This window comes from Athene noctua, chromosome 2 (genome assembly GCF_965140245.1).
Source record: "Athene noctua chromosome 2, bAthNoc1.hap1.1, whole genome shotgun sequence".
Classification (NCBI taxonomy): domain Eukaryota; kingdom Metazoa; phylum Chordata; class Aves; order Strigiformes; family Strigidae; genus Athene; species Athene noctua.
In genome coordinates this window covers 168,288,797-168,296,616 of record NC_134038.1, presented here as the reverse complement: position 1 = coordinate 168,296,616, position 7,820 = coordinate 168,288,797, and positions in this window count along the sequence as shown.

The following is a 7,820-nucleotide window of genomic DNA, read 5'->3' as shown; positions in this document are numbered from 1 at the left end:
CAGGCCTGCAAGGATTGGCACAAATCAGTGATGAGCACTGGAGAGCCTTGTTAGACAGTGCTGCTGGCTGGAGCAGTAGGGACCAGAACGCTTTGTCCTGCAGGAGAAAAGAGGGGCAGCCTAGGATTAGATGCACCAGCACTCATGAAAGATATTGCCAGCTCTCAGGTTAGCTTTCTTCTGCTGGAGCAGTGCCCTGGAGCTCATGGCCAGGCTCTGGATGGAGATCCTCTCTATGTTCTTTTCAACAGCAATGGTCAAAGCGGATGTTTCCAGGTCAGGTAGAGCCTCAGCAAGAAGGTCTGATGTCTGGCTGTACCCATCCCACCTGGGCTCCTTGCAGCCACCACCTCTCCACTCCCCCTCCATCACTGACCTACGGCCCAGCAGATGTTAAAGGCTGATGGGACCGGCCGTGAATTTGACACCTTCTCCAGTGAGTCACCTTGAGCAGAAACCTCTCATCCACACCACACACCTGTAAAGACTGCAAGGACCCTTACTGCAGCTAAACTGTTGTTAAGCAATCCCACCCACCTCACCTAGGTAAAAATCAGTGCTGAGAGGAGGCGCAGCTGACTACTGCCTCTCTCTTGCCCAGATTTTTCTGATGCTGACAAAAACTAGGGCAGCTTCAGGCATGTTATCTTTGTGCATAACTTTTGCTGTCAGTCTGCAAAGAAATATCAAGAAGGCAGTTGATGGTGCTGCTAATTTCCCGGGAAGATGAGACGGACCTATTTCTCTTTTATTGCTGTGGGTTTGCAGGCAGTGCCTGTACCCAAGGCAAACTGCTGCAGCACAGAAATACCCCGTGTGCCACCAGATCATGCTGCTCATGCTCGCAGAGGTTGGGTGTCTGGAGCTCCCCACTGCATGTAGTTTTCTGTTTTTTGAGAAAACAACTCTAGAGAAAAAAGCATAAGTTGTTGTTTTCTGCATATTAATAAACATAATATATATGCATATAATATGCATATAATTCTGTGTATTGGACATGCAGCAGTCTCTGAGAAAATGAAGTGCTTTGTATATAGAGCTGTTTTTATACACACTTCACCATTACCTAACACAGCCAAGGCAGCAGTCCCATTCTTACAGGGACCAGGTACAAGGCAAGCCTGAGTTTATGACTGCTTTTACAAAATGTTCTTTGTTCTCAAAATGTCCCAGAGAACATCCCAGTGCTGTTCTTCCCTGATTCTGCTAATTGCTCACTTGATTAATGGTAGGAGAGTATCCCCTTAGACATATAAAATCAAAGATCACTTGTAGTACAGCAGCACATGCACATATATTGGGGAGGAAAACAGGTCTGTGACAAAGTGAGTCATTTCCTTCTTTTTTCTTTTTTTTTCCCTTCCTTTTTCTTTTCTTGTGTGTGTGTATTTTACTGTTTCTTCCAAGTCATGGTAAATATCAAAATAAGAGGAAAAAAAGGATTTGCTTTTTTTCTCAAAAAGAAAATGTCTTTACAGTATCTCCCAATTAAACCCCTTTGGAAATGTACAGCATTTTTACCACAGGGAGGGCTGTTACAAGCCTGACAAAGTGGTGGAATGGAAACACTCCAAGTGCCATACAGCCTGTGATTAATCTGAAAGAAGCACATCAATAAAACATGATCTGCTTCTCTTCAGCTGATAGAGACTCATAAATAATAAAGCTATAATATGTGGAGTCCAAAGTGGAAAGACGTTTACGGTGTCAGAAATGGTAGGAGAAAAATCCCTGAAAATGATGCGGGATAAGTTAATTTAGAAGCGCTTGTTGTTTGTTCAGTGCTTTGCTTCCCTTCACGCCCTTCCCACCACAGCCTGCTAAATGCACAAAGCTTTAATCACCCAACCTTGAGCATCACCTGAGATACCAGTGACCCCCTGGGAATAAGCGGTGACCTAAATTACACCGAGAGGCTTTTCCCAGCTATACTGCCTAGCTGCTATGCAAACCCAGGTGTAGAGGTGTTCATGGCTTTTGTACTGCCTGTCTTGCAAAACTGATAATATCCTCCAAAGTATCTGCTAGCTCACGTTGTGTGTCGCTAAACAAATGCCATGTTGTTAGAATGATGTCAGAACAGCAATCTGTTATACACAGGTTAAAAAGTATAGGTGTGGAAGAAAGCTTCAGAGGTCCCCACCACATCTGGCAATCCATGTATATAAACAGTATATAGACCTTTGAGGTCTTCAGTGTCTGTCCCTAGCCATAACACCCCACTGCTTCCAGCACGGCCTCTTTCTACAAGCCAACTGGATTCTGATTGTCCTCACTGCAACGAAGGCCAAAAATGTACCTGGAGAAACATAGGTTGGCTTCATGCTGCCTGCCTGTGCTCTCATCTATAACCAGCATGGAGTATACTAGTATGGGAGGTATATTCATTAGAGAACTGGAGGTAGATTTATTAGTATAGCATAGCTTCAGATAACAACATACACAGTAACTTAGAAGAGCATGAACAAACATAAGAAATAATAGACGCCCCCCTTGACTTTAATCATGCCAGCAGTAAAAGGTCTGCACAGTGTAAAAGGTTCAGGAGTGAAAACGGAGAGAGGGACCTTCCTTGATCACAGATCAGAAAGTGAAATCAAACAAATGATTAACAGCTTGACTTAAACAAAACAAGAAAACATGGTTCTATAAAGAGTTATCTGGATGCATTTTACAGAGGTAAAGGTTGCACAGTGTTTCTAACATCCAATTGTCTTCGGTAGATTAATGTCATTTTATATTTGTGATAACAAAAGAGGTGCCATCCCTGTGGCATGGAGCCTGTGTCCATGCTTGAATTCCTGGCTGCAAAGACTCCAGCTCTTTGAAAACTTAGTCTCTGAATCTGAATAAGTTCAGAAAGCTTTCTCCTCTGCTGACATTAAATGATTTTCAAGGAAAGATTTGAATCTATGTCTCCATTTTTTAATCTAAAGCTTTATTTCCTTTGGTGTCTATTTGGTTTTTTTTTTCTTCTCTCCTACACACAGAAATTTCACAAGTGACATAATACTACCATGTAGGAATTCTTTGTGCCTTAGCTGAATTACACTTATTTACTAATAAGGATATGTTTAAAATTGTAAGCAAACATTCCTTTCTTTCCTATTTGTTTGACAGGCTATTTTCGCTGTGGGTGTTGCTTGAACTCTCTGTGTTGCTGTATCGGGGGGAACAGCAAGACCCAGAAGCCTTAAAAATCCACCACTGCATCTGCTGCTTCCCTGGTGTTTTCAGCAGCAATGGTTGGACTCCAGGTGCAGCTTCACTACATCTTCAAACACATTATAGCGCAGTCTGCAATCAGGCACTTAGATCAGTTCAGAGCAATCAAGAAGTTGCCACATTAGACTATCTCATGCTGGATTCTGGAGAGCTAGAAGTGCTGTGGTCAGCTGTGCTAATCATGGGCAGTTACTTTGCTCCGACATTCTGAAAGCAAGTGGAAATGAAGAAAAATATAAATGTGACAATGCAACATGCGAACGAAGTGCAAAATGGCTGCATGTACATTGTCCCAGGAGAAGGAGGTGAGCTCTCAGCTCTGCTGCTCACGCTTTTCTCCTTCACCTCAGGTAGCTGATGACTGTCATCTGGCCCACCATGACCTACCCTTGCAGCTGCAAAAAGCCCATTTTCCTCCAGCTGTGGGGTTCTCCTAATACCTAATGATAAAATAGCTAATATGGTCTTACACCCTTGAACAGCCAACCTCCAGGGAGGTGGACAGGACACCAGGTTGCGTCTGTCACATTCAGTTTTCATTACTTCTTTCATTCTTCAGCCAGTCCCAAAATCGCAGGCGAAATGGTACTGAGGTTTTGATTTTTAATGACTGCTGGAAATGTGTGCAAACCTGGAGGGACTTTAGCGTGCCTAACCTGGAAAAAAAGAGGTTCTTGATATGGAAAAATGTTTGCAAAGCCCAAGACATGAGATTGGAAGCATATTCTGCCTGTGCTGGATAACCTTTCTGGGCCTGGCCCTCAGCAACAAATGGGAAAGAGAATAAGCCAACGCACTCATCCGTCATCATGACAGTATCTATACAGACAGCACTTCTCGTGTGAGGAAGCCTTATGCATTTATCGTAATAACTGCCCCCAGAATTTGCAGTACACCTCTCAGCCTGGTATCTACACATCCCCCTCTCCCCTGTCTGTGACAAATAGAGATAAATGCACAGTTCAAAGGAAACTGGAGTGCTGGACAACGTGGGAGGCAGAAAACAGCTATTCAAACAGCGAGTCAGCCCTGGAATTAACATGCATGCAAAGGCATTGGTCCAAGAGGGTGAAAATCAGTTGTCTCCACCATTCATGGTGCTGGACCCTTGAGCAGGAGGGAGGAATGATGTACCAAAGGACACAACTGCTCCTTCCTCTGCGATGGAATGTTCTTCAGGGGCCTTCGTGTTCTCCCCAATGCGCCCACCAGCCTGCACTCAGAGTTCACCCCTGGAGACAGTGACAGAGACGTGGCAGCTCCAAAAGTTGCCACAAAACTGCTGAGCAGCAAGGACTCTCCATGTGCATGCCGTGTCAAAAGTATGCTAATCTGACTCCTATTTGTGATAAAAGAATGTGGTGAACCCATGCCAAATTACCCTGCATGAAACCCTCTCAATGTTTACGAACACACGCTCATCTAACCCATAGCCACTTACACACTGGGGTAACTAGAGGAGACTGAACTTGTGAATCCTGCACTATGGGATCCCATAATATCCTCACAGAGTCTGAATGGGGTCTTCCCCATCCAGGACCATATCTTCCCTTACCAGGGGAGGCAGAGCAGGCAGCTTCATCTGTTTATGGGGAAATATTTCCCTCTCTGGCTGTTTGAGGGAGGGAGTTCATCTATAGGCATGACAGCCTTTATCAAGTTGAGCTGAGGTTATGATAAGGGAGAAGGAGGTATTTGAGTTTTCTCTTCCACCATGATCAAGCTGAGGAGAAGAATTCAGTCCCATCTGGTTGCCCAGGGATAAGCTAGAAGGAAGAAGATGACTACCCCTGCCTGTTCAGGCCTAGCACAGCTGACTTGAGCCATACAGGGCTGCCATACAAGTTCTAGAGTCTGATCAAATGTAGTTTTAAAGCAGACCTTAAGCAGAATTCTCCAGCCACATATAAGAGTGAAAGGCATCAACCTCTTGCCAGAGGATGCTCCGGAGTTACCATCAAGGGTGACAAGTGCTGGGGCCCCAAAACTTTGAACAGCTTTTGAAACAACTCCCATGTAGCTCCATGTCCTGCTGTCATGGCTTCCTCTCCCAGGTAGGCCCATGCTCAGCAAAGGGGGTGATTTCTCCTCCTCTTCTTCCATCCTCTCACACTGAATATTGATGTCCTGGCCTCTCCCCATCTGCCCCACTATACACCCAAACCCTCTTGGTCCTTCACGCTTTTCAGCTTTAGTCTCAAAAACTTCTTGAACCCCAGCCCAAACCAGTGGATAGCTAGTTTTTTAGTATCTCTCCATCACTGCATGTTTCAGGAGGAATCAGCTAGATTGATATCAGTCAGATACTACTTTGGTGAAGAGTTGATAGCCAGACTCACACTCTTTTTCCCAGCAAACACATCATGAGGCTTTCCCCTATTGGTTGGTCCCAGTCTCCACAGTGGCCTACAGGAGCTAGGGTTTTTTTCTCTTAGTAGTGCTCAAACAACTGCTATAAACATGCCCTTCTAGGAGGAAGTCTCATTTTCTCTGTGTAACTTCAGCTCCAATATCGTAACATCTGAATAATGAATGTATCAGGGCTGTGAAGTCTATCATCCCTTCAGCTCCCTATTCTCCCCGAGTTCCCTGTCATCTCCGCCTGATGCAATCAAAGAAATAGCACAGGATGCTTTCCTAGCTCCTGGGTACCACTGCTGAAAAGTCTCTGATCACTGTTAATAGCATTGGTTCAGCAAGACCCAAATTCTAATGCAATTAACAGGGGAGTAACTGAATCAGCTTTATTGTGTCTCCACAGGGGACATACAAAAATGCTTCAGGCCTGTTGAGGCCATGTGTAACTCCACAGGTTTAAACTCTTCCACATACACACATATCAGAAACTACAAGATGTTTAGTCACCTTTTTTTTTTCCCCAGTTGCAGCTTCAAGGTGATTTGGTGACCGATGACTGGAAATCTTCTTTACAAAGGGCCTTGATTTATTTTGATGAAGATGGATAAGCCCATCTCATACTCCCAGCAAAGAAAGGCATAGTAAGATGGATATACATCACAGTCGGATGTGCCTCCAGTGGTATAATAACAATTTCCACCATGTAGCCAAATGCACGTTGAACAGCAGGCAGGAGAGGACTGGATGGAGGCTATTTAACCATTTTCTGATTGCAGGTCTCAGCAGGGAACTGGTTGCTGCTTATTTGGCATTTTGGATGTTTGGTTTCCTCTCTCTGGTGTTCACTTTTTCCTTTGTCGATTTTTTCTCCACTAATGGGAAAATAAGGAAAAAAAGGAGGACAGGGCAAAAAGAACCTTGAACCTCCACTCCAGGATGGGTAGGTAACCTTCATTGTTGCATTCATTAGGTTTTGGTTGCTTGACTTTTGTGGATGTTGAATGTGTATGTACACAATCAATGATGAAGAAAAGTGAGTGAGCAAGACAGACTCTCTCTTTCAAAGGAACCATTTCTCATCTTTTGTGGAAAACTGAATTTTGCTTTTATCAAGCTAAATGTCAAAGTCCAAAAAGCTACCCTTCTCCCATGCCTGGATAATAATACAGCCTGAGCAAAGCACCACATTTAAGTAGACACAATAAGAATACGATATTTCTTTGTCCAAAACTGTGCTCCAAAATGCCTCATATATATACAAACAAAGTTTTTGCAGTTTTACTGGTATAAACCAGTGCAATTTATTGACCTTTGGCAATAGCCAGTACAAGTTCTAAAAGGAATTTATGTTATGTCATAGCTGAAATATAAAATTAATTCAAATAAATACTTATTTGGTCTAGAGGGAATGTGCCCTTCTTGACCAGTAAGCTATGGCCCATATTAGCAGGGGTGCTACAGATATCATTTGCTTAAAATAGTCACAAGCAGGAAAACCAGTGCACCACAGATGTGATCACTAAAATTCAGAGTTTACAGGTGGGAGGACAGAAAGACGCAACAGCTGATCGCTGTCCTCTGATGTCATCTTAGCAGTACAAAGCCCAGCAGCACAATGTCAGCATTTGAGACCATCTGACCTATTTCCTAGGTCTGGCTTGCCTGGAAAAAATCCATAGGTTATACTAGGTGGAAAGTAGTTCACTCAACATCGGTGGACTCAGCAGTGTTAAGTTTACCATTGGACTTGATGATCTTAAGGGTGTTTCACAGCCTAAATAATTCTATGATTCTGTCTCTAGTGTGAACACCTCCAGCTAGCCAGAGCACTTCGGGTCCCTTTTAGTGGAGACAAATGGGCACTTTTAGTGACTGGTTCTTCTCACCTATTTTGGTTGCCTGAGCTGCACGGCTGCCATGGCTGCAGTGTAGATGTAGGCTGACATACCTAGGGGTGGACCACACCATGGTGGAGGGGTCTTAATCTATGGGTCTCTTCCTTTGCCAAGTTGAATGCCTGGAGTTGAAAATTCAAGCAGTCTTCCACCACAAAATAAAATCCTCTTCTCTGTTATTCATGTAATTTTCGGTATTTGAGATGACCGGCCAGAAAGCTGATCTTCTCAGCATAAGCTCACCTGCAATCTGGTTGCCTGGGCTGGGGATCCTCCACTAGCTCCATCTCGAAGCAGGTGATACTTCCTATCTGCCAAAGCACAAACCACTGTGATGACATT